General features: G+C 44.6%; 1 pseudogene; it reads left to right on the top strand.

Annotated features, from left to right (window-relative positions):
- The first annotated feature begins 1,393 nt into the window (after nt 1-1,393).
- LOC149152809 (putative glutamine amidotransferase GAT1_2.1) overlaps nt 1,394-27,648 on the top strand; it is a 47,318-nt pseudogene continuing 21,063 nt past the window's right edge.

The raw sequence follows: 27,648 nt of genomic DNA on the forward strand, positions 1-27,648 counted from the left end.
TACATCCATTTGAGAAATGGGCTATTGACTTTGTAGGACCAATCCAACCCCCAAGGAAGAAAACAGGTGCACGTTATATCATCACCATGACAGAATACCTGACCAGATGGGTAGAGGCATAGCCTGTCAAGAATTGTACAGGGGCTACAGATGCTAAATTTTTGTTTGAGTACGTGTTAACTAGGTTTGGTTGCCCAAAAGTGTTGATGAGTGATCACGGTATGCGCTTCCTCAAAGAAATGATCAGCACGTTGACAGAAGAATTTTAGGTTTATCATCAGAAGAGTACACCATATCACCCCCAGGCTAATGGAATAGTGAAGGCCTTCAATAAGATATTGGGGAATGCACTGAAAAATATTTGCAATGTGCACCAGAATGATTGGGACGTGCGCGTACCGACAATATTATGGGTGTACAAGACTACTTGCAAAAAACTAACAGGTCAAACATCTTTCCGATTGGTCTATCACATAGAAGTTATGATGCCTATGGAATATATCGTGCCTAGTCTACACATAGCAGCCTTCACAGAGATGGTGAACCAGGGAGCCTTGGAAGAACGGCTCGTGTAGTTGATGGAACTCGAAGAGGACAGATTCTTGGATGGATTTCATCAGCAATTATAAAAGGAACGTGAAACGACATGGCACGATCGACACATCAAGCTGCACAAACTGAAGGTAAATGACTTGTTTTTATTATATGATAGTAAGTTCACTAAATTTTGAGGAAAGTTTTAGATGCACTATTTGGGGCCATATTTCATCAAAGAAATCACAAATGAGGGTGCGGTTTAGGTTGCAAAGTTGAACGAAGAACCTTTCCCGAGAAAAGTGAATGGGAGCCAGTTGAAGCCCTATGCAGGAGATCCGGCTCAATGACTACATGATGGTAGCACAGTCTTAGTGCTCCAAGTAGTTGTAAGGGAGTGCAGGACTATAAATTACACTACCTAGTTTTGGGGACTTCGCGACAAAGGGGCTACATGAAAAATGGTGATGTCACAGTACCAAAAGTGGTGTGAAGGGAGCTTTGCTATGGAAGGAGATACATGCAGCACAACCAGAAAATGACCGTTAGGGTCACTGTTCATGATTTGACAGCCAGGAGACAATTAAGAGGAGTGAGGGCGTGGCATTTAAGGATGCGATATTTGGAGATATGCCACCAATTTAGCATTAATGGATGGATTTTGGGGGGAACGATAAAATTTGAATTCAAAATCCCCTATAAATTACTCTCGGCCGTCCAGCAGAGAACACTTTGCATCCTTCGAATTTTTGCGTTGTGATGTCTGTCACTTATGAATCGAAATTTTTTCAAGGATTTGGTTGCAAGATCTATGTTTGATACTATACCCAATGGCACCCAGTAGTTTATTCACGGCACTATGTCTGGACCAGGTGAAACTGCAAGCACTGAAGGAACTGTTGCCTCTGAAGGAGTGGCTCCAGAAGTTGTGAGCATGGAGGCTCTGACTCCTGTGCATGCGGTGCCAAGATCGCCTAGGCCGAAGCCTACACCAATGTGCAAGACCCATAAGCTGAAGAAAGACAAGAAGAAGAGGCCAATTCTAGTGCGCTAGTCGCTGAGAAAGCACTCTACTACCCAGGCACAGAAGAAGGACAAGAAGCCTAAAAAGATTGTAGATTTGGAGGCTGAAGAGGGCGCTGAAGATATAGATGTTGAGGGCATGGAACCCATTTCCAAGCTGCCCGAGTATATCCCACTGCGTAAAGAAAGGTGAAGGTCACCAAGGACCCGGACACGAAGAAATTCATTATTCATACGACTTTGTTGCTAGAAAATATCACCTTTGTAGGTCCGCGCCTGGCGCGGGTTCCCCCTTTAAAGATGGAGGATTGGGACTTTGCTGACCATGAGTGGTTCCCCCACCTCCCGATGGAGAATTACATGAAACAGGTGTGTTACAAAGACTCTATTGTCATGGCATTAGAGCCAGTTGATTGGATCCGCGGAGTAAATAAATCGGGGTTGTTGAACCTACTGTGGATATCCCAATACCACTACTCCAATATCAATATCATTTGCATAAAGAAACTGCTGACTCTGGAGCATGATGGGTGTTTATAGCTTGGTACACCTATCCCCATCATAGACATGCTCATCCGCAGAATCATGCTGCTGCCACATGAAGGCTTAAATCCGGCCAAGGAGTTTGGCAGAAAGATAAGAAAGCGCGACCTAGAAGAAAGATGACGAAGAAATTTGAACTTATCAAGAAACTGCATGGGTACTCCATAAAATCCATCATCGAACCCATGGTGAAAATTGTGACACAAATATTAGCTGGTAAGGTCATGAGGAAGTGCCACATGGATGAGGTTCCCACGCCCATGATCTCGTTAGCTGCACAATGCATGGACGGCGTGAAGTTTAACTGGTCGTTCTATCTATGTAGCGAGTTCCTTCCGAATTGTCACAGGGCTCAATATGAGAGAAAGACCTTCCACTACGTGTGGTTGCTACTCTCTATTGTGCTGGTTGCTTGGGATCTGTCGAAGGACAGTCAATTGCCCCCATTAGAGGTAAGATTGTTAGAGGCTACCTAGTTTTCCTACCTTTGGGCCATGAAGGACCCCGCGCGAGTCACAAAAATGAAAATCTTTTGGGTTTTGATGGAGGTGAGCATTCACATGGCCATCAATCACCGGCCATGGTTGTCCCCAACCGTGTATGAGAAGTTATCAGAGTATGCATGGTTCAAGGCAGACTTCCACCACATCTATCGCAGGGCATGAAAGGATCCATAGAAGAAGTGGTTTGATCTGCCATATATTGCCACAGATGATGCGATTGAGGAAGTCATCAAGTGGTGGCCAGCAGATTGGCACTCTCCATCTAATAAAGGCACGGGGAGTTCCATGGAGAAGAAGAACAATGAGGCAGTGAAATAGGCGGTCCATAAGTTGGTCGCGTAGCGAAGGAAGGAGGTCGAGGAGAAGGCCTGATTAGAAAAAGAGCATGCTGCAAAGCAGCAGGCTGAGCAAGAGTAGCATGACTCCAAGCGAAGTGATAAATACCCTTCGCCCCAAACTGAGGAAGAAGAGTAGTCAGCACAGGGCGGTGGTGGTGATGAAAGACAAAGCACTGCATTCCGAGTAAAGAGGTACAGAGAAAAGTAGAAGGAGGGGCCCCAAAAGAAATAAAAGGCGACTAAACCATTGTTGGATCCCATTACGCTGATAGAGGGTGATCTCAACGAGATCGGGGATAAAATGCACGACACCACAGTTGAACTATTGCAACAATTTGAAAAAAAAACACCTGCAATCATTAGGTACTATTCAAAAGGATCCACGCGAATTGCAGAGCTATACAAGCAGGATACAGGTGGGAGTAAGTTAGGTGGGTGTTGCACAGACGAGCTTGGCACCAGGGACAAGTCAGGCTGCAAAAATTGTTAGGTCATTAGACCTCAGGATAGTCACACTACCAGAAGGGTGCCTGAGTGCATAATCGGCCGATGACAAGGTCATCGTGAGCAATCTGAAGAACATCGGCCTCAATGTCACATTTCTCCCCAACGAAAATCTTCATGCGTTGCAGATAGGTGTGCAACAGAATTGAGAGCACAGGAGCATCACGCCCTCAGTTTAATCAGTGAGTACAGGGTGAACAATGAGCAAATGGTCATCGAGAAGATAGAGGCCCTAAAGGAAAAGGAAACGATCCAGGCATAGGGCACCCAGCTAGCGGTCACGGTTATAGAGGCATGCAAGACAGTGCCAGAGTTTCACATACCTAAGGAGGCATTGCTTGAGGCCAAGATCTGGAAACTTGTTGCGGGCATCCGCGATGCTAAGGTAGAGATGGCTAGGGTTCAGTTTGAACTTAATATGAAAATCATAGAATTGGAGCTTAAGTAATAGCCTTCGACTCCGTCAGAAGTTAGGGAACAATGTGAAGCTGCCGTTAGGGAAGGAATAGCTATTGTGGATGCTGCGGCCGTTGATTGTACAAATTTGTTTGAATAGGCCATGGAAGTGGTGACCATCTTGTAAGATGATCCCACCATGTAGATGTTGAATACCGTGATCTACAAGCTCCAGCAGCAGTACGATGAAGTAAGGTCGACGAAGTGCACCATTGCTACAATGTAGTGCCTCGCCAAGTTGCAGGAGGCAATGAAACTTCTTGCACAGGTAGAAGAAGCGTAGAAAAAGAAAGCAGTCCTTAAGGCCAAGTTGGATCCTTGGTTGGATGAAGCCTACCTGGTCTCGGCCAACATATAGGAAATGTTGGTGAACTTGCAGCTTACACAACAGAAAATCAAGCGGGCCAATGAAGGACCAACCACAAAGCATTTGGTGGAACAAGTGAAGCAAGCAGCCACGCAGAGCGCAACTGAAGTAGTGATTGTACAGGTCGAGCTAGGGGATCTTCACAACAAGATCACTGCTCCAACCGAGTGACTCGAGGGCAAGTCATGACATTTGTGTTGGGGGCCTGTTTGGATGGGGTCCCCTGGGGTAAGTTTTGGGGCAAAAGCCCAAGTTCTGGGGAAAAAGCCCAAGTTTTGATGTCAAAAGATGAAAAGTCTCTACAAATTGTGGTCACGGAGCGTGTAGCTAGTTAAGAGTCAAAAAAGGTTTTGACTCTCCTTAATGTAAAGTTGAGTCATCTTTTGAGATCTACCCATGGTCCGCGGACCATGGGTTTCTATAAATAGGTGTGTCTTAGAGAGTCTAAGGCAGGTAAGGAAGAATTCTATGGGTAGGAGAGAAGAAGTCTAGCACAAAGATAGAAGTCTTATAGGAGGGAAAGGCTCTACAGTTGAGTGCGCAGAGGCCTAGAGTAGCATCTGCAACTGAGTGCGCGGACCCCTGCAACTGAGTACAGAGGGAAGTATTGAGTCTATAAACCTATATTGAAGATCAATAAAGAAGATTGTCGCATAAATTCCTGTGTTTTAGCTCTTTACTTCTATTATGTATACTTGTGATATATGTTGTGATGGAATGATGTCTTTATAAAATAATGATGTATTGATGCACAAATTTACTTGATCCATCTTATTATTTTAATGCAATTAATGTTAAGTGATTACGTGAAGATCATAACACTTTCTGTTAAGGTTATCGAACGCTTAGGTAGATCTGAGTAAATATTGGTCTAAGAGTAATATATGGTGTATGTAAGTAGCTAATTCACCTATTAAGGGTCTACAAAAGTCGGTTGTAGAACTTCACAGAGCTCTAGAGGTTGATTAAAGGAAGTTATAGTGATAAGACATAAGTACTTAAAGATTTGCGCAAAGGCAGATCTAGGTCGCAAAAGGACATCACACTAATCTTTGGGTGCAGAAACGTTGTTCCAACATCCCCCCATACTACTTCGGGTGAGACTTAAGTCCGTGCACCACAGGTTTATGTCGAAAGGGCCAATAGTGTAGGGATTTGTTTGGTACAACTAGCTCTGAACCTGCGTCAGGACCCCTTAAGACAACAATTGTTCAACTCATCCTTCTGCGTTAGCACAACAATAAGAGAAGTGTCAGAAGAAAAAGTGTAGAGAAAGAATTCTTTACCAAAGTTGGGGTTGTACAACACAGATGTTTATGCTATAGGTTGCTTGATATATGAAATCACGTCCTTTTTCCTCTTATCCCATTTATATACTACGTCCTTCTTAATCATCTCCTATATTGGTTTAACAATCTGAGCATAGTCAGAGATGAAATTTGAGAGGAAGTTGATCTGCCCCCAGGAAAGACTACATTTCTTTCTTGTTCACTAGGTGGGGAATCTTCGTGATGTTCCTCATCCTCTCTAGGTCTACCTTCATCCCACTTTTAGCAATTATTTTTCCTAGGAGGTTACCTTTGGACACTTACAAGATATTCTTTTTTGGATTCAAGGATATCCTGTATTTACGACACCGCTTAAAACTCTTCTTCAAATGGCGCAAGTGGTCTGACCTCTACTTTCAAAATATTGTCACGTCTTCATCAAGGTAGACCACTATGCTTTGTTCAATATTCCCACAAAAGGCAATGTCCATCGCCTATTGGAATGTTGCAACAACATTGACAAGCCCAAATGACATTCGTCAAAATGTAAACTTACCCCACTTCTTTTTGAAGGTTGTTTTCAATCTGTTAGGCTCTGCTACTAGAACCTAGTTGTAACCTGAGAATCCATCGAGCAAAGGAAAAATTTTAGCCCCTATACTATATGCATTATTTTCTCCATGGACGGCATGAAGTAGTTATCCTTGTCCGAGTTGCGGTTAAGATTGCAGAAATCGATGCACATGCGGATCTCCCCAAACTTCCTTCTCACATGAACAAAGTTTGATACCCACATTGAATGTCGCACCTTTTAGATGATCTGAGCATCCAACAGTTTTCTCAACTCCTTCTATATGATGAGCTCAGTTTCTGTTGAAATGGATTGGCTCGTTCCTTGATTGGTATCACATGCTAGATGATTTGCATGTCATATGTTTTGATTTCATCATACATCTAAGTGAAGACATCACGGTACTGCTTGAACAAGAAGATGAAGGTTTATCATTCTTATTGTGTGTAGCAAGTACTGAGATTAACATACTTTGAATATTTATCGGTTCCCAAGTTGATTTTTTCATGCGAGAGAGTGGAATTGTGGGCCTTGCCATTAACAGGCCCTCGAATGTAGTTCTGCAAATCATACAACTGCTCTAATGAAGCCACACCCTTTGGTATGAGGTTGCCTTTACATGCATTGGTTGTGTCTTACAGTTCCTCTTCATGCTCATCCTCATCAATTGTTGCATCTTTGAATATGTCAACGTTGGACATAAAGTACAATATCTGATGGTCATCATAAAAACACATAAGTTAGTTATATTATTTGGGATAGACGATTTATACAAAATTTCAATAGAAAAGTCATCTCATAACAATGACATCCTAGCAACAGCATTTGCCAAGGCATCCACTGTTGCATTACGTATTCTTGGAACTTGGAAGTGAGATATGAGTCTCCATACCTCTTGTTGATAGCCTTTTAGATGAGGTGACACACAATGTATAGTGTTACGTACCTAACACACCACGATTTCGGAGTCACCTATCACTTTTAGATTGGCCACGTTAACGTTGATGGCCTTCTGTAAGCCCAAGATGACTAATTCATACTCTGTAGTTTTATTTGTGCACTCAAATTCCAAGTGACTAGAGATCAAATGTTTTCTCTACAGTGGGTCTATTAAAACACAACCATCTCCAAATCCCTCCTATGTCTTGGATCCATCAAAGTACCTTGTCCACATATCATATGTACAGGGACTGCTCACTACACTAGTAATACTACTACTACTACTAACTATACAAAGTTCATTATCACCAGTTGGACATGGAAGGAGATCCAATTATGTCTCTGGTGGAACTCAAGATGGCTCTACAAGATAGTACCCCAACTATGTTTCCAAAAAATAATTGCAAAATAATGATTCTGCAAAAGCCATTGACTCATTATGCACATTCAAGGGAGTCACTAAGTGTTTCATGTATCTCTCTAACTCTACCTGTATCTGATTATTCTTGACCCTGTATGGAAGCCATATGTGTGACCAGTCTATGGCCAAGTATCCTTGAAGCTTACTTAACCAGTATCTGCTCAGTAACACTCTGTATGCTTATGGAATGTCCACAATCACTATGTTGATACATTGGTGAACTCAGCCATCAGATGATAACCAGATGATGCGATCCCTGAGTTCACCAATTTCCTGGACATGAGTCTTGTCCAGTTGAATGATTTGTGGATCTGTCTTGTCCCATTTAGCATTGATCTTCTTGGCCATTGATAATGGCATGACATTCACCAATGCACGGTATCAACCAAGAAATTGTGTACATTGAAGTTGAAGATTTTGAATGTTAACAATAACAGTGGGCAGAGTGTGTTTACATCCATCGTGAGTGCATTAAGTACAAATGTGAGAGTGTCCAAAGACTTAATAGATCCTTTTCCCAAACAGGTAGCATTACCGATAGAGGTTTGTCCAAGTTCCTATATAAGGATGTCTCACTAACTCATGATCTTTGTAAATTCGAAAAAGGAGATGTTTGCACGAGCCTTATTCATATCCTATACAATGTTATAATCCATAGCAAGAAGACTGACCAAGGTGTCCCAGGATGGAACTTTGTTTGTGGTTGCTAGAGAGATGATTATGTCCTTACTGCTGTCAGAAACACATTTTGTTGAAACTACTTTCCTAGACTTGCTTTGAGTGTTTTGCGTTGAGTTAGGTGGAGGATTGAGTTTTCTTAAATAAGTTTTCTTTGAATTTCTGTTGTGGCACAACAATTACAATGGTAGACCATTGGCTTCTTAAGTTGTATGGGGTGCTCTACTTCTAGGTTGTACCTTCACTTGGAGGTTGCTTATCGGCAATACTCTTTTGGGCTACGAGAACACAATGATACATGTTGACTGCATGCCCAGTGCTCGGAGCTTCATCATCTGCAAAAACGTCTTGTTTCTCTTCATCTAGCTTATCTTGTTCCTCAACCATGAGTGAGTCAACAAACTGTTGAGCCATTCTGCTCATGAGTTGGTTCCACTGTGGGAACATCTTCTTTTTAATTTTTACAACTACGGTAAAGTTCCACCTTGGACAACTTAAATTACCAATATATTGATTTCATTGGATTCCTCTTTTTTAGAGGATCAAAATCGACCTAAATATAATCCAATTTCGTCAAGTGGAAGTTAAGTTATGAATTATTTTATTCATGCATTTATTAGGGAATGGGTTGGCCTAAACCACATTAGTAATTCCTTGGGTCAGTCTTAACCCCAAGTAAACCCTTAGGAAAGACTATAAATAGAAGAGACCTCAACATCATTTGGACACACCTCCTGTTCTCTCTTGTCTTGGTTCACATATATTATATGGAAGGAGTTCACTCAAAGGTATGAAATCATAGGCAAAAGGTTCACTCTCAGTTAAGGTCTTTTGATCTCGGTCGCTGACAGAGAACAGGGCATTCTCTTCCCTGAACGCTGGCACATAGCCATATGAGAGTGAATAAAGGCTTATGGGAGCGACTATGGATCTAGAGGCATATCAGAAGGTTCAAGTCCTTAGTCTCTCAAACATGGCAGTCCTAAGAGTGATCGGGACATCTGAGTCATTCGTACAAAAACTGTAACGGAGAAGCTATGGGATTTTTATGTATCGCACCGCAATCACATGAATAAATAATTCCTAAGAGCAACCGTGAAGTCACAATCACCTACATACAGTGGCCGACACAGCGACCAGGGAATTTTAGTCGCACACAGATAGTTTTGATGAGATTGACCCAAGTTCAGATCTAGGGTTGGACATCTTGGATTCAATTGACTTCAATGATCTTGTACATATGGGTTTCTCAATACTATTATACAAATTTGTAGATCTGTAGATCTAATTTTTTAGTATCCGCTACAAACATATGTATTGGGCTCATTGATAGTGACAACAATGCTCAAGACCGTTCGACATAGTGAAAACAATATACAACAGTTGACATCAATTTGTGACAACACATTATAGCCATGAGTATGCAGATTCTAATTCCTAGCATGATTAGATATGTTTCATAGATATCATTATTGTTTTGATGCATAGATAAAGTTATGGATCATTGTACTGTCTTGCACTACATCATTTGATGACGTTCTAAGAAGAAGAAGATTTGAAAGGGTTTTCCCCATAGTGGGTTTTGTCGTGGTCTTGGACCAATCTTGCTATCTCTATGTGTATGCATGCTTTCTTCTACTATTCCTTTTATATTCCACTGCATTAATGATGATGGTGATGTTGTTTCTTTCTATATAATTACATATGCTCATGTATAATGGTGTATATTTGAATAATGTAATGATGATATGGGGTGAACTTAGTGTATTAATGATGAAATGAAACTATCATATCAAAAAAAAATGTCTACCTATGAAAAATTTACACTTCTCCGAATAATTCTCATTATGAAACATGTAATATGAATCCGTGCCAAGTTTTTCAATATTCAGAACCACATTGGAACTCTGCATAGATTTTGTTGGCTAATTGTTGCTACTACCGAAAGTTGAATTCCTTTTGAACAAGAACTTGGGAGGCTTGCTGCTCATTGTAGTCTTGCTGGTCCTTTGTTTGGTTTTAGCCATTTCAGTTATCAGGGACTTCATGAGACGAGTTAGGCTTTCAATATCATTCGGTTCCTTTTCTTTATCCTTGCTCACGGAGGCCTGGGACCTCTTAGTCATGTCCTTGGAGTCTTTTGTTGACTCATCATCTGTGATGACTCCCATAGAACTGATCCGGATTTAAACAGGAATGCAAAAAATTACATAGATAACCATAAATACAGAGATACAACAGAAATAACACTTCATTTCATTAATGTAAAATACTGAAATATGCTTAGAAACAAAAATGGTAATAAACTGGCTCGAGCGATGGTAGCTTATCTCTGGGGAGAGATGTGGTGGCTACATGCCTCTGAACTGTCTTACAATGAGGCTCGAAGACCTATTTATTGTTGAGAAACAATGGAAAACCCTAAACATCCAAAAGCCTAACCCTAGGAGATGAAGCACCAAACTATGGGCCCCGTTTTGGGTAAATTGGTACATCAACTTCCCCGGGTCGTAACTTTGGCATATGATCTCCATTTGAAGTGCACAATACCTCGTTAGAAAGATCTATCCAAGGAATACAAATTTTGGAAGAGAAACATTAGTCCATGGATCCATGTTGCTCCCATTTTTCCCAAAAAATGTCATTTATAGCCTCAAAATGGCTCCGGAAGTTCAAGACCTGAAAAACTGCCAAAAATAGTAAATTGTGGTACAAATAAGGAAACTATAAAACTAAAAGAAACAATGGTGGGGGTCCAAGTGCAATTGGTGGGTGGCCACCAATATCCCCTCAGATCATTCCTTTCCCCTTAGGAATAAATGGTCCCGATTGCATTGAGTTCCTCCATGAGATGAGGAAATTTCTGCTGAACTTGGTCCCTGGTGAGCCACTTGCATTGGTGAAGGAGTTGGCCTGCTTTGACAACTCGATATAGTTGGATCTTCTGCTGGTGAGTGTGCTTGATCTACATGTCCATGATCCAATCAGTTGCAGCTTATTCCATGCAATATGGATTTAATTATGTTGGTGTGAGTTGTTGTTCAATGATGGATGTGTCTAGTAATGGTGGAAAGTATGGCCGAAGACGATCCACATTGAACACTGGGAACATGCCAAGGAATGGGGGAATGTCGAGCTCAAATGAATTGTCTCCCACAACCTTGGTAATGGTGTAAGGACAATATCAGAGTGGTTTTAGTTTCCGATAGGCTCCGGTAAGGCGTTCCTTTTGCAAATGCAACCAGACATTGTCGCCCACCTGAAACTTTTGTGGTACCCGATGTTGATCATGTTGCTACTTGTACTTGGAATTTGATTTCTATAGAATGTCATGGATCTTTGGCAGATATGTTGGATGTTCTCAATGAAGTTGTTTTCCTTATCTGTTTTAGATTGGACATGAGCCGAACCTTCTTGAGTACTTGCAAATGGTATGGCCACATAAATGGGACATAGTGGATGGAATCCCAAGCCCACCTGAAAAGGGTTGTGGCCAATCGAGCTGTGGAGAGCACAGTTATAGCTATGTTGAACATATGGAATTAGTGGTCCATATGGCTATAATACTGATACTTGGATAGGTAGCTTATTCTATTCGGTCCTGGAGCAGGCCCTTGAAACACATGGCTTAGGCTCAGTCAACTTCTTCATAGGGATAGGAAGCATCAACAAGCACTAGATCCACAGAATCATAAACAACTGAATCGACTGACTCAACATCTGCTTCATATACATAAACGTTTGCTGGGCGGCTGCTGCTGGATATGGAACAGAATCTACTGATGCTGCTGGACCGAGTCTACTGCGGCTGGATAAGCTGCTCCCGCATATCTGCCCCCCGCATCATCTTGAACTACTCGTGCAACCAAAGATTGTAACTGATCTGATTAGGTCTGTTTGTGTTTCTCTTTGTGTGTGCAGGTGTCTATCCACAAGGATCGTGGAGGATCGTGACCCGCCAAAGCAAAGGAGCGAGAGTGGCATCTCTTCATCAAACAATAACGTTGGAATCCAAGTAGGTGTTCATTGCCTATCTTTAATTTGCAATTAGGAACTTGCATAGTAGCATTGACTGATTGTTGCTAGACCCATTTTGGGCTAGTTGGGATCACCTCTATCTGTAGAGGGGATTTACCTCTCCAACAATTTGGCAACTCCGCTGGGGAGCTGGCCTTTGTCCCTTTTTGTTCATTCTTGTTTTGAGTTTGATTGTTACTCTCTTTTCAAAGATTGGGGATTAGTTCTCTGCTTTTAGACTTCCTGGTTCAATCTGGGAGGTGCCTTAATGGTTTAAAGAGTTATTGCCTTGGTTTGGGAGCTTTTGGCTTGATTGTGCCTGTTTTTTAGCCTCAGCGCGGTTTATAACAAAACAGTCACGCTGACATCGCATAGCTGTTTCTTTGACTTCGTGGTCATCGCGCTTGTACGTTTAACAGTCGCGACGGTTCTGAAATCGAACCAGCGCGCTTAAGCCGTGTACTTCCGCGCTGACAGCGCTTTGTTGCTACGCGTGGTTTCTGGTCAGCGCTTTGTTGCTGTGTATCACCCGCGCTGATCCTGTAGAATTAATTTTTTTTCAATTTTGCCTCCTGAGCCTGTTGGTTTGACTATCCCCTGCTCTTTCCACCTGGTTTATGACTTGATTTCTATTGTCTGAACATTGAAGCACTTGCTTGCGAAGTCTTGTTGGGCGGATCTTGTTTTGTGTCTTGTGACCTGGTGTTATCATCCCGATTTCATTGGATTGGCTTTGTTTTGTCACTCGTTCACAAAGATTCGTTACTACTTGCTTTTGTTTTTGCGAAAACCTTCCTCTTTGTTTTCTTTGCTTGGTTGTTTGGGTGATCGTTATTGAATCAATCTTCGTATTGTTTCGATTACTTCTCACTACCCAGACACGGATTACAGTTGTTTGGGCTCAACCGGTTCTTTTCACATTTGTTGTGTTTTTCATTGAGTGATTTTATTTCTCTTTACTCGGTGTTGCTGTCTCTCAAAATTCATTTGAAGTGCATTGTGCCATTGGAAAAGAAATCGAACTAATATCTTTTGCATTCAATAGTTAATGGGAAAAGAGCATTTCATTGATTTGTATTCTCAAAAGAAAAAGTTTCTTTTCCTTGCCATTAGCTGCATTAGATGGTTTGATTGATTGTGTTCATTTTGTTTGATTGAAAATTCTTAACCCTATCATAGTTAGAATTCATCGAACGAAATGGTATTCTTTGGCATGTAGTTTGCATCTAGGCAATTGTGATAGATCACACGGTAGGACCTGAAACCGAAACTTAATTCAAGATCAACCATAAAATAAACTGAATAAACCTAAAAACGCATTGGAACTTAACGCAAAAATTTAGAGGTCTAGGCTAGAGACGTGTTCCGGTGTCTTTAAACATAGTCACTATTGTTTCACATTACGGTTGGGTGATTCCTCCTTCTGTGACTCGATAGTGGTCTAACACGGATTGTGCTCCCACGTACCGTGGCGTATATAGGGAGACCCCACTAGGCTCTTATCCTTGATCCATAGGAAGCTGAGTCTGCCGCCTTGCGAACCGTAACGCACCGAACCCAGCATTCGGGAAGATTGACTGCAGTACAGAAAGTCCTTGGTTCTCATACGATTGCCAAGGTGTATAAGCAGTTTTATGGATTGCTTGGTAAACCCTTTGCCTAGAGTCTCCAGAGTAGTCACTTTTGATCCTTTTCGGACTCCTTAAAAGAAAAGGTGCCAGTGAGCATCTTGTCACTTCGTGCTCATTAAACATTCGAAGGAGACTAGAGTCATATTTTCATCCTTTTCTCGACTCTTGAAACATGAAAAGGTCAAGTTTAGTTCCTGTGTCTTAAAAATTTATTCGACCACGTTAATATCACCTGGTTAGATCTTGTGTGCGTTAGTTTGAGTAGGGTCTTTTATCGTTAGATTCCTTTAGGACTTGTTTGGGGTTTGTCATCCTGGTTGACCCGTCAACTCCCGTTCCAAGTGATCAAGGCTCTCCATCTTCCGCTGCTCCTGAGGTGTCGGTTGTAAGTGATACTCTTCCTGTTATCCCGAGTATCCAACCTATCAACTCTCGTGCCCCGGGCGACGAAGATTACGAAGACGATTGGAACCCTATCTGGGAGCCTAACGAGGACGATATTCCTGTTACCCCCCCTGGTGTTTCGTCTCCAAAGTCTACCTCCCACATGGATGAGACATCTCCTATCACAGGTGAGACACCTGTGGTGTCGAATGTTGACACTCCCATCCCAGCTACTTCTCCACTCCCCCCGCGTTATTCATCGTTGAGGGATAGAGTAGCTGCCAGGACTCCTGCTACGACTATGTGGGATCCTCATGTCACTCCCACCACGGGACCTTTTGTTTCACAACACCATACTACACCTATTACCTCAGTTCCCACGAATCCAACTGTTTGTGTAGCACACTCGACTCCGGTCATTAGTGCCGTAACAGCGTCATCATCTTTGAACACTGGTGCTGGTTCCCCTCACGGTCAAGTGAGTAGTGGCCAGCCGGAACTCTCGCCTAGAGTCGTCCACCCTGCACAAAGTGCTCCACCCTCTTCTGGTCCTGTTCCAGGAGGGGGGCCATATGATGCCTATGGACAAGCTGTTCAGGATCCAAACGCGCAAGGTCCACTCTTTTATTATGATTCTACTAGTCAATACCTCCAATTCTCTCAAACCTTGCCTCTTCAACCTTTCGTTGAGGTTTCGGTACCGTTATCCATTGCTTGGGACTCTAGTACTCACTCTTTTCATGGGGGCCAAGAAATCCCTGCACAGCTTCAAGGACCGCCTAATCAAGGCCAGCCACCTTATGTGCAAGCCCCCCAAGGGCAACCACTTTATGGCCAGTCTTACCCAGGACAATCTGGGGGCCCACAAGGACAACCCTATCAGGGACAACCTTCGGCCATTGGTGGTCCATCGTTTACCTATCAGAATCAACCTTCTGGTTATCCAGGGCAACTTGGTACCTAGCAAGGTTACCAGTCTGGACAACCAGGACAGCCTTACATCCAACAAGGCCAACCTGGTCTCCAGTGGGGGTATCCCTTTGGACAAGCTGGACAAACTTATATTCCACAAGGTCAACCGGCAGTCCAGCAGGGGTATCCTTCTGGGCAAGGGGGGCAGCCTTACATACAGCAAGGCCAACCCATTGCTCAGTCTATTTATCCTTCTGGGCAAGGGGGACAACCTTACGTACAGCAGGGCCAACCCACTGCTCAGTCTATGCATCCTTCCGAGCAAATGGGCCAGCTTTCTATGCAGCAAGGCCAACCCACTGCTCGTCTTAATCATCCTTCTGGACAGGCTGGCCAACCTCAAGGTCAACCAGCCGTCCAGCCTACTCGACCATCTGTTCCGCAAGGACAACCCTTGGTTGCTCAAGGACAACCTAGCACCCAGCAAGCACATCCTTCTGGGCAAACAGGTCCATCCCAAACCCAACCAGGCCAACCTTCCGGCCAGATGGTCCAAGCCCAACCTATTCAAGGACATCTTTCTGGGCCCCAAACTCAAATGGGTTATCAAATGCAAGGTGGACCACGACCCCAACCTTCTTACCAAACACAGCCTTCTTATCAGGCTCAGTATGGAGCTCAGCAAATGTATGGCTACCAGCAACCCCAGGGGCAAACTCAATTTACCCCTTACCAAAATTATCAACAGATGCAGGTCACTCCTTACCAGAATTATCAGTACGCTGCACTTGCAGGTCAAGTTGCTAATCCATGGGGTGCTGTGGGGCAGACGCAGGGTCAACTGTCTGCATATGGACAGAACCCCTACAGGAAAAGTCCCTATGGGCAAGGCCCCTTCGGGCCGGGCCCATCCGGACAAAGTCCATGGGGGAAACCACCACCTAGTTGGAACCCTAGTACTGCCTCTCTTCCATATCCACAAATGTCCTTTAACCCTCAGTTACCCTTCTTAGTGACGTTGGAACTTCCGGATGTGTCCAAGTTAACGAATGATCCCATTCTTCATAATCCGTATTGGCCACCAGTTCCGACTAAAATACCCAGTGATTGCCCAAAATTTGATGGCAAAGCTGGTGAAGACCCTCAAGCCCATGTCATGACCTATCACCTTTGATGTTCATCGAACTCATGGCTTGATGACTCTATCCGGCTCCGCCTCTTTCAAAGAACTCTCACCGGCTCAGCCGCTAAGTGGTATATTGAGCTGAATCGCGGCACGTTTCAAGATTTCAACTCGCTCGCTATGGCATTCCTAACTCATTTTCAGTTACCCATTCGGTATGAGACAGGGACACATCTCCTTACGTCTCTCAAACAGGACATGGCTACGCATATATCTGATCATATACATGAATGGAGATGGCGTCGTCGCTTGATCAAATTTTGGATTCCTGATCAACTCCTGACCGATTGGTTCACGACTTCCTTTGTCCCTGCGATCGCGCGAGACATCGCTATGGGAGCTTGTGTAACTGAAGAGCAAGCTATCGCGCGTGCTCAGTACCTCGACTTAGTATACTCTCAGTCGGGTACTTTATATGATTATTTGCCAGACGCCCCGAGGCCTGGACAATCCAAGGCTCCGCCAAAACCATCTGTTGACGGAGTTATTGGCTCTGTAAACTCGTCATCAAAGAAATCGGCCGCGAACCCTGGGAAGCAAAAACAGAACGCTTCTAATGGAAATGCTTCTCAGGGCCAATCTAATTCTGGAAGTACCTCCGAGGTAAACGCCGTTCAGTCCACCGCGGCGGATAAATCCTCAAAAGGGAAAAAGAAAGGGAAAGCTAAGGATAAATCCAGACAGCCCAAGCAGGATTCCCCTAAGCCTCCACCCGAGGATGGAGCCAAACGAAAACCTAAATATCCTTGTCTTATCTGTGATGAGGATCACTACACTAAGGACTGCCCAAGGCGATCCGAAGTTAGTCGATTATTGAAAGGTGCTCCTGGGACTCCTGCCGTGCTTAAAGAACCTTTCCCTTCCCAGCAAACTCAAATGGTGGCAGACCCATCTCAACCCTCTTCCTCGTTCGGCTCTCAAGTGTTCATGGCTGGAACGATTCCCATCCATGTTTCTACTCGAGCAAAAGAATATCCATCTCATGCCAGGAAAGAGCCGGAGGTCCCCTCCAGCGCTCCTCCGTCCAGTTCTGGTCCTCTCCACATTGAAAGGCCCAGCACTGAGACGATCCCTCGACCCCCTCCAAAAGGTGTACTCCGGAAGTCGTCTTACAACCCTAATGCTCGTGCTGCCCAACATTATAGCATTGTTGAGGACTTAGCTCAGGCTCTGTCTGCTATGTCTGCTCTAGAAGTCCTCCAGAGATGCCCCTCCCAGAGGAAGTCCTTGCTATCAGCTATTGGTGGCATAGACCCGGCGGATTCAGATTTGATTTCTTTTGATCTCGAGGGCTTTACACCGAGACTGCCTCACCAAGTCGCTTTCCTTATACAGGTCATCATCAATGGCAAAACAATTCATCGTACAGTCATTGATGAAGGTGCCTCAACTTGCATCATGTATGTTGCTTACTGGAAGGCTATTGGTTCTCCTTCGTTGAGTCAGTCTCCTACGACGTTAGAAGCCTTTGATGGAAGAGAGTCCTGTCCTTACGGTATCCTCCAACGCTTGCCCATATCTTTGGAAGGGAAGACGGTAGAAGTGGAGGTCGAAGTTGTCGACACCAATCTTACCTACAACCTCCTCCTCGGACGTAGCTGGACATACGCCATGCAAGCCGTGGCTTCCTCCCTTTTCTGTGTCATTCATTTCCCTCACCAGGGGAAGATTGTCACGGTGGACCAGGTCTCCTTCCTCGCCTCTTCTTCTGAAGGTAATGTGCCATTTGTGGAGCATACCTCTAAGTCATTCGAGAGCGTGGGTGCCGGACTTTTCAAAGATCCCGCTTTAATGGGAGTCTTTCCCCTCCCACCTCCGAATCTCGCCCCTATTAACATGATCTCTGTACGTGCTGATCCGTGGGTCCTTCCTCCCGCTAATCAGATAGACTCTTGGGGTGATATGATGCTGTTGAGTCCTGCCGAGCTCAACTACGTTGAAATCATCGCTACATCGGCTCCCCCTGCTGAACCTGCTCTTCTGGGCAGTGTTCCCGATTCATATGTTCATTTCCCTTAGCTAGGAGATGATGCTACTTCGGATCCATTGAAGGAAATATTTCCTTCCGATGAAGCCATCATAGAGACCATGTCTCTCGAAGAGCTCCCTTGGTCAGATCATCACCATCGCTCTTCGTTTCTCCCTCCCCATCCGGAAATGATCGCATGTCTCGAGCGGTTTTCTTTGTGCGTCCCATCCCCGCCCCTTCAAACACCTATTCAGCTTTATCAAGTGTGTTCTGAAGGCAATATGGGAAACATCACGCAAACCCAACCCATCGATATCTCTGTGAAACCAGGGGTTGTTGAGTACATTTACATTGGAGTCACTTGTACTCCAGAGGAGGTTCAACTCTACACCGCTCTATTTCGTGAATTCCGTGATGTCTTCGCATGGTCCTATGAAGAAATTCCCGGCATCGACCCCAGTATTGTGGTGCACGAAATACCTACGTATCCAGGTGCTAAGCCTGTTCATCAACGCTTACACCCTGTGCACCCCCGAAAGGCCGCAGCTATCAAAGCAGAAGTCGGAAAGCTTCTCAAGGCTGGTTTCATTTACCCCATTCCACTGACGGATTGGGTTTCTAATATAGTCCCTGTGAAGAAAAAGCAGGGCACTATCCGAGTCTGTGTTGGTTACCGCGATATCAATCGTGCCTGTCCTAAGGATAACTTCCCTACACCCTTCATCGATCAGCTTATCGATGAGTGTGCAGGAAGTGAAATTTACTCGTTTATGGATGACTTCTCTGGATATAACCAGATCAACATCGCCCCCGCTGATCAACATAAGACGGCTTTCATCTGTCCTTAGGGCACTTTTGCCTATAAGAAGCTCCCTTTCGGTCTAAAGAATGCCGGCGCTACATTTCAACGTGCAATGTCTTATGCCTTTCATGACATTCATCACATTGTACAGCCGTACCTGGATGACCTCCCAGCTCATTCAGCCAAGCGTCAGGACCATCCCTCTCATCTTCGCGAAATTTTTCTCCGTTGTCGACACTACCGTATTAGGCTCAATCCTCATAAGTGTGTCTTCTGCGTGGAATCAGGCCGACTACTCGGGTTCATCGTCTCCCGAGAAGGCATCTGTCTGGATCCCCTCAAAGTCGAGGCCATCCTGAATCTTCCTCCCCCTGCTTCTTTGCAGCAGTTGCAGAGCTTGCAGGGCAAAGCGAATTTCCTTAGACGATTCATTCCGAATTATGCCGATGTGGCTAAGGGTTTCACACAGTTATTGAAGCAAGACACACCCTTTCATTGGGATGCTATCGCTCAGGAGTCTTTCGAGCGACTCAAGGGCCTCCTTGTCTCGGCTCCGTTATTAAGACCTCTGAACTACCACCGTGATTACACTCTCTATCTGGCTGCTGCCGATACCACTATCGGCATGGTTCTAGTGCACGATGATGATGACGGCAATGATCACGTTATCTATTACCTTAGCCGCAACCTTTTGGATACGGAAACTCGCTACGCTTATGTCGAGAAGTTGGCATTGGCTGCTGTCTGCGCCGTCCAACGTTTCTGGCATTATATCCTGTTGCGCGCCACGACCGTGATTTCTGACTGCAACCCCATGACATACATTTTGTCACGTCAGTTGCTGGGGGGAAAATACTCGAAATGGATCATAATCCTCCAAGATTTTGACTTGGAATTTACTTCTGCCAAGTCTAAGAAGTCTCTGGTCTTTGCTGAATTGCTCTGTTCTTTGCCATCTCCTTCTGCACCCTCTCTTTCGGAAGAACATATCCCAGACGAAACATTGTTTCTAATCAGCACCCTCGACCCTTGGTATGGGGACATCATAGTATACTTGCAGACGTCTTCCTTCCGTCCTAATGTATCGAAAGACGCTCGACGAAGGATTCGTCATCAATCTCAACCCTATCACATTATTGGCGATACCCTGTACTGCCTCGGCGCTGATTCTATTCTCCGCCGATGTTTGACTCTTGAGGAGGCTGAGCGGGTGTTGAATGACTGCCACTCCGGTGCTTGTGGCGGCCACATGTCCGGATATGCTACCGACCAGAAAATCCTCCGTGCTGGTTATTTCTGGCCTTCTATCTTCAAGTATTACATCCTTGCCGTCCGTTCATGCCATGAATGCCAGATCTACCACCGGAAAATGCGTGCACCTCCTGCACCACTGCACCCTGTTGTTACCGTAGGTCCTTTTGCCAAATGGGGCATCGATTATACATCCTGTAACCCTCGTTCGGCCGGGGGTCATGGGTATATCATCGTTACCATGGATTATTTCACCAAATGGGCCGAAGCGATGCCTACATTGAATGAAGACGGTCACACAACGACGCAGTTTTTGTTTAATCATGTCATTACTCGGTTTGGAGTCCCTCAGGCTATCGTCACGGATCATGGAAAACATTTCCGTAATCACATGATGACAGAACTAACGACCCAACTAGGCTTGCGTCAAGATAGTTCGACGCCGTACTACCCTCAATCCAATGGCCAAGTTGAAGCGGTGAACAAAGTTTTGATCACAATGCTCCAATGTATCGTTGGTACACACAAGTCTAATTGGCATCTGATGTTGTTCCCCGCCTTGTGGGCCTACCGGACCTCTGTGAAGGACGCCACTGTTTCACCCCTTTCCAGCTAGTTTATGGACTGGAGGCCACCCTTCCTGTTGAATGTGAGATTCCTTCGTTAAAGTTAGCTGTCGAGTTGCTTCCCAACACCACTCCGGTGGAGGAACGGCTTCTTTATTTAGAACGGCTAGACGGGACCCGTCGCTTAGCTTCTCTAGCTATTGAAGCACAGAAGAAGAGAGTTAAGGCTCACTTCGACAATACCATTCAACCTCGTTCCTTTGTTGAGGGAGATCTAGTACTGCTCTATGATCAAGCTAAGGATAAGCTAGGGGTAGGCAAACTCGAATCCATGTGGATAGGCCCCTATATTGTGAAGAGAGTTTTGAAAAAGGGGGCATATGAGCTAATTGACTACAAAGGAAATCCTCTCGATAAGCCCCGTAACGGGCTTTATTTGAACAAATACTATGCATGATTTCGTGCACCTAGCTTGTACATACGTGTCTTTTTAGCAAGTGTGTTATGTGTGTATGATTTCACATTTTTCTTTGGTGTGAAGGCGTGTTTGCCTCTTATTGTGTTTTCTGCTTCTTGTGCAGATGTCTAGTGCACCTTATGTTGGTTTCGCTGATGGTGCCTGCCGTAGCACTTGCAATTTGTCTTCTACGGCGTGGGCGATCTATGATCCTCACGGAGAGTTGCTAGATCTTCAAGGTGTGTGCTTGGGTCGCACCACTAACAATGTTGCCGAATACAGTGCTGTAATTGAGTTATTAGCCAAAGCAGTTGATCTCGGCATTCGTGCATTGGTGGTGAACCTGGACTCTCAACTTGTCGTCCATCAACTCAACGGGCGATATTCCGTCAGAGACCAACGCATTCTAAGGTTGTATTTACGTGTAAGATTGTTAGAAAGGAATTTTGATTACATCACATATCAACATATTCCGAGACAATTAAACACATTAACTGATGCATTGGCAAACCATGTATTAGACAGACATTTGCGTAACAGATAAACATTATACAAGTAGACATAGAAAACATAATAAGACCATAGGATAAGCATATGTATATATAAAGTCTTTTTCCAAGCATAGTTTGCATGTGTGTTGTCGTGTGTGCTTTTAAGCTTGCAAAAAATTAAAATACATGGGACGTATGTTATGCAACTGATACATTAGATTAAATTTGTGTTAGACATTTGCATAGCATATAAAAACATCATCATATGTAAAAGATCCCATCCAAAATCGGTATATATATATATATATATATATATATATCATGTGGCGCACCAAGGCGCTCAAAAATAAGTGTATATGTCTAGATAAGGCCGGTGTCCTCAGTACATCTGAGACGCGTGTCTCTCAAAAAATATCAGTGGGAAATAAGACCTAGATGTCTACTGTGGTGGGTTATGCTCTCTGTAGCATACAACTACCCATGCCACCCGCCTCAAAAGGCGGTGCATCCTGGGTTCTACCCCCACTGTGTGGATCTGATATGCTATGGGGACCTCCTCTATCCCCTGGTAATCTGGAACCCCCGCCAGTAAGCCCTCGAGGTTCTGTATCGACAGTCTCTGTCGTATTGACTCCTGGAGGAGCCAGGGCCAGGGCTCCAGCACCTTGTGCCTCTCTCCGCGCCTCTGGGGCTAGACCAAGGAGTCTCATGGGTCCCACATCTGCATACCATAGCATTCATCATAAAGACATGTACATGAAAAATTTAAAAACATTACAAAAATATAAAATTAAAAAGAGATCAAATGGCTTACCACCATCGTCCCAATGCTCTCCCGCAAGCAGTGGCATGTCTGGATCTCCGCGGAAGTCCATGCTAGCATATGGCCAGTCCTCCACAAAAATAACCTGTCGATCCAGCCACTCTCGAAAATATACTCCCCATGCCACTGGGCGGCCGCCACCTCCTCGCAGCATGACATGGCCCCATCGACTAGCCCTCGTCTCTCGGGGACCTCTGGTGGATCCACGACCATGTCCTGTAGCTATAATGCCGGTACCCGCTCCAGCATGAGCGGGAGTAAAATGGATCCATAGCCAAACTGCTTCGACTCACCACATTGACAGTTGCTCAGTTGTCTCTTCATACTGGTTGTTACTGCTGCTGCCCAGTTGATTATGGTAGGATATAAACACTCGAGAGCTAATAGAAGATGGGTCTTCGAAGCCTCATGATTGGCCAAGCAGCCCGCTGCCCAGGTCACCATGAAGAGTATGGTTCGAAGGACGATGTCCTCCACCATCGGAATAGCTACCTTCCCACTCCGCGTTTTGCGTGCCCGTGGGCACACCCGAGCCATCAGCGTATCTAGGGTTTCACCACTGGGTCGCTACCCCTCCAGAATGGGCATCTCACCTCGGCGTGATAACCCGGTCAAAAAATAGATATCCGTGTAATCAAACTCGATATCATGGCCCCGAATCGTAAACTTTCCATCAACAGGATTCCAGGCTCTGATTAGGAACTCGAGGAGTAAGGAAGAATTTGAGTAACCCGCATGCCCACATTGCATTACGACACCCAGCATCGGCAAATGCCGCTATATCCTCATTATCGTGAGCTCTCTCTTGCCAAACAAATTCCATTTTGTCCTGCATAGCCACAAAAAATCATTAGAGCCCTCACCGTTGAAATTTATACGTTCAAATTGTTAAAAATTTAGTTTCGCGGCATCAGCATGACTGTTTTTAAAACAATCTCGCTGATTATGGAGCCCTTTGTTTTTTTCCTTGGGTCAACGCGGAAGCACACGTATTTTCCGTGCTGATCAGGGGGTGGTATGTGTAAAAATTATTCGATCAGCGCGGACCCGATGAAGAAATCCGTGCTGACCGAGGGCGAATTGAAGTTCACAAAATTCGCCTAAACTACCACTTCCCACCGTGGAAATATGGCTAAAATGACTCAAAATGAAGCGCAGGAGAAGGAGAGCCTACCTGGAACAGATTGCAGGATGGTTGATGTCTGCACGGGATGGAATTTGCTCCGTCAACCTTGCAGCTCCACAACGTCCTCCATGGCTCAAAATGGTAATAATGGTAAAAACCTCCTTTTACCCCCCTATTTATGGTAAAAATTTTATAATTAACTATCATTTTTCCTAAATGTGGGTTTTGTCATGTTTTTACCATGTGCTTGGTGCCAATGTCGTTTTACTATGTTTTTATGCATGTGGTACATATTATCTCGAACAGGTTTACGCGTGCGGTGTTTCTTGTGCAGATTCTCATACCGGTGGGGTCACGACGGTCTTATACACACTTGGTCCCAAAACGTCGTCTTTAAGCTCTTTTTCGATGTAAAGCAAGAAAAGATGGCCGAGCTTCCTCTCGGCTCGTTAAAGGGAATGGGAGGCGGTCGTCTTTAAAGCTCTTTTTTCGACCGTTTAAACTAAAAAGATTGCCTGGTGTTTTTCGTTTCGAACTCATTATTGGCTCCAAAACGACGTACTTCTGACCACTTTTCTACTTTTTCGGGTCAAAGTCACTACTTACGAAAAGTACTCCTCAATCATACTGGTCGGGCAGTTCTTTCGAGCATTGTTTTATACTTTTTCGGGCTCGAGAGACACAACTTTACGAAAAAGGACCCCCCTGGAGTTTTCTTTTCCGCTGTCTTTTCAGACTCTCTAAACAGGAAAAGACGCCGAGTTCTTCCTTTGTCAGACTCGTTAAAACTTAATGACATCGGACACCGTCGAAATGACGCTTTCCAAGCATATGCTATCCCCGTCAAGCTTGTCATCCAAAAATAATCGGGGTACCTGCCAGAAATGGTGGGGAAAATGGAACTGTAATAATTGTCGTGTCGGCAGTATGTCGCTCTTGAACATGGCACTAGTCTGCATTCGTGTCTGGGTGGGGATTTCTCATCTTGTTTTACACTAGCCTCCGTGGGTTTGGGTTATCCTATTTGACCTCTCATCTGCTCATTGCCTTGTCACCATGACCTCTGCTCATTTGACGTCAGATACTGCCAACTCCACTGTCATGCCGCCGATATGTTCAAGAGAAGTTGACCTCTGCATCCTTACAACCTCCTTCTGATACCTCACACAAAATATTTTATCCTTCTCTGTCTCGTGTCGATGGTGTGGGAAACATTATGGCCCACCTTCGATCAAGGTTACCTCCTGTCGACCTCAGCTCATTATCCAGGAAGGTGACTTAGAGACTCCCTTCAGGTGCCTTAGAGCCTGCATGCCTCAATGGCAGGTTCTTCGTGTTCAACTTGAGGTTTTCATCATTGGCCTCTGATCGAATGATTCTGTGGGTGTTCGACACCAGCTCATTGATTCACACGCCGCAGATTGTACCTATAAGTACCTTGAGGACCATTGTCATTATTGGTGGTACCTCTCGCGTCTGTTAACAGTTTTCATTATTGGCTGGTAATCAGACGATGTTCATGCATGTTCGACTCCAGCTCATGTATTCACATGCTTAGACTTGTACTTTGTTCGGGTCGGGTTGGAGCGCAAGACCCTGGTTTTTGTCTGTTGCAAACCAGGTTGCGATTTTGTGGATTATGATTACATGACTCATAGATGGATGGCTGCGCCCATACCTGAGTCTTTTGGGATGGCTGCGACCATACCTTATTATCATCATGGTCTCTTCAGCTGGGTGGCTGCGTCCATACCACAGACCCTCTTTGTATGTCTTTTGGATGGCTACGCCCATGCCTAGACTACATGTAATAGAGATATCAGTTGTACATACGTGCAGACTCTTCCTGGTGGTGTTCCAGTTCAGCGAGTTTTGTAAAGCATTTCACCCCTCCCACTCTCTCGGGCTTCATGCTTTAGGGGGCATCTGTTACACAGTAATTTGTCACTGTCTCCCTGCCAGTCTCCCTACTATGTCATGAATTCAAATTAATCATGCTCATGCTCTCTAATGCTGCCAAATGACCCACTTTGCCAAAGTTTTTCCATCATCGCGACTGTTATTAAAATAACCGCGCTGACTGGCGCCTCATAATACAACGAATGCGCTGCCAGCGCGGAAGCACACCTGTTTTCCGCGCTGGTCGAATTTCATGAACCAGCGCTTCCTCTGTTTATATTGAGTCACGCTGACATAACCTTTCCTGTTATTCAGATGCAATGTCAGCGCTCCAGTGCAGTTATACACCCGCGCTGATCCAGTTTGGGCGAGTTTGTTCTAACAGCCGGCCTTCCAGATGACTCCAGACCTGGTTTTTGGCCTTGTAAATGTCGCCCTCCCTTCTCTGGCATGTTTGTTTCGTCATTTGAGCCACCTTCCTTGGAGATAAGCTCATCCTCCCACCATTCATGGAGACTCCTTCTCCTATTTAAGTCTCCACGATTGCCATGAGCAGCTAGTTTTTGACAGTGTGGAATTGATAGTGCTTAAAGTGTTGCTGCTAGTAGGTAGTTGGTGTGACAAGTGTGGGATTGCTAGAGAGCTTAAGGAAGGTTGTGAAGTGTTGCTTTCTTGTGTGAACTTGTGTGAGAGAGAGTTTTTGTCTTGGGAGATCTACCTCCAAGGGTGAATGCTTAAGAGACTTGCTGGCTGGACCATCTTGAGAAGGACTCAACATCAGAACTTTGGTTGTACTCTTCTCTGTTATTGATTAATAATAGATGACTACTATTATGGTTCCACTCTCATTTGTCTTTGTAATGGTTAATGTGAGTTATATCCTTTCTGACTAATGTATAATTGCCTTTATTAGATTTCACGCTTGTGTTTGTGTTTCTCTTTGTGTGTGCAGGTGTCTATCCACAAGGATCGTGGAGGATCGTGACCCGCCAAAGCAAAGGAGCAAGAGTGGCATCTCTTCATCAAACAATAGCATTGGAATCCAAGTAGGTTTTCATTGCCTATCTTTTATTTGCAATTAGGAACTTGCATAGTAGCATTGAATGATTGTTGCTAGACCCATTCTGGGATAGTTGGGATCGCCTCTATCCGTAGAGGGGATTTACCTCTCCAACACTCTCATCCAATGTGCGTGGATGCTTTGAGTTGTACATGCGCAGAATGTGTACGATCATCCTGTTGACAACCTGTCTGGCCATCAGTTTGGGGGTGGAAGGTTGTGGACTTAGTGTGTTTGGTGTCTAGCATCAACCAGAGACTGGACCAGAATGTACTCAGGAACCTGCTATCCCCATATAAGATGATAGACTGTGGGATCCCAAAGTGTACCCACACTCGTTCAAAGAAGAGTTTAGCAGTGGCTTCTGCTGTGATATTCTTCTGGCAGGTCGCCATAACGGCCATCTTTGAGAACCTGTCGACGACCACAAAAGCATATTCATTTCCATGCTTATTAGAAGGAAGGCCCGACATGTAATCCATGAAGATGGATTGCCAAGGTTGACTAGGGATAGGCAACAGAGTATAGTGGCCTTGCTTCTTGATGGTCGGTTTGGCAATGGCGCAGGCAGTGCAGGATATGATGTACTTTCCAACATCTTGTCGAAGATTCGACCAATAGAAATAATTCTGTAGTACTTCCACCATTTTCTCGACCTCGAAATTCCCATTAGCCTTACTGTAGTGTGCTTCCCAAATAATCTTGGCACGCTCACTTGAAGGAACACAAAGGTGAACCAAGTGGCATAACAAGGCATCCTAGAGGTGAAAATCTGGAACATGTTGACCCTCCAAGAGTGTCTGGTATGTGCGGCCGAATTCTGGGTCACTTTTGTAGAGAATTGACCAATCAGAAGTCTCATGCCCACAAGAGTTGAGCACAGTGGTTAGCGTCATGATCGGTGGTCGACTGAGACAATCTGCAACATTATT

This window comes from Pinus tabuliformis, chromosome 9 (genome assembly GCF_031772625.1).
Source record: "Pinus tabuliformis cultivar Carrire ecotype Pingquan chromosome 9, CPIR1, whole genome shotgun sequence".
NCBI classification, from domain to species: domain Eukaryota; kingdom Viridiplantae; phylum Streptophyta; class Pinopsida; order Pinales; family Pinaceae; genus Pinus; species Pinus tabuliformis.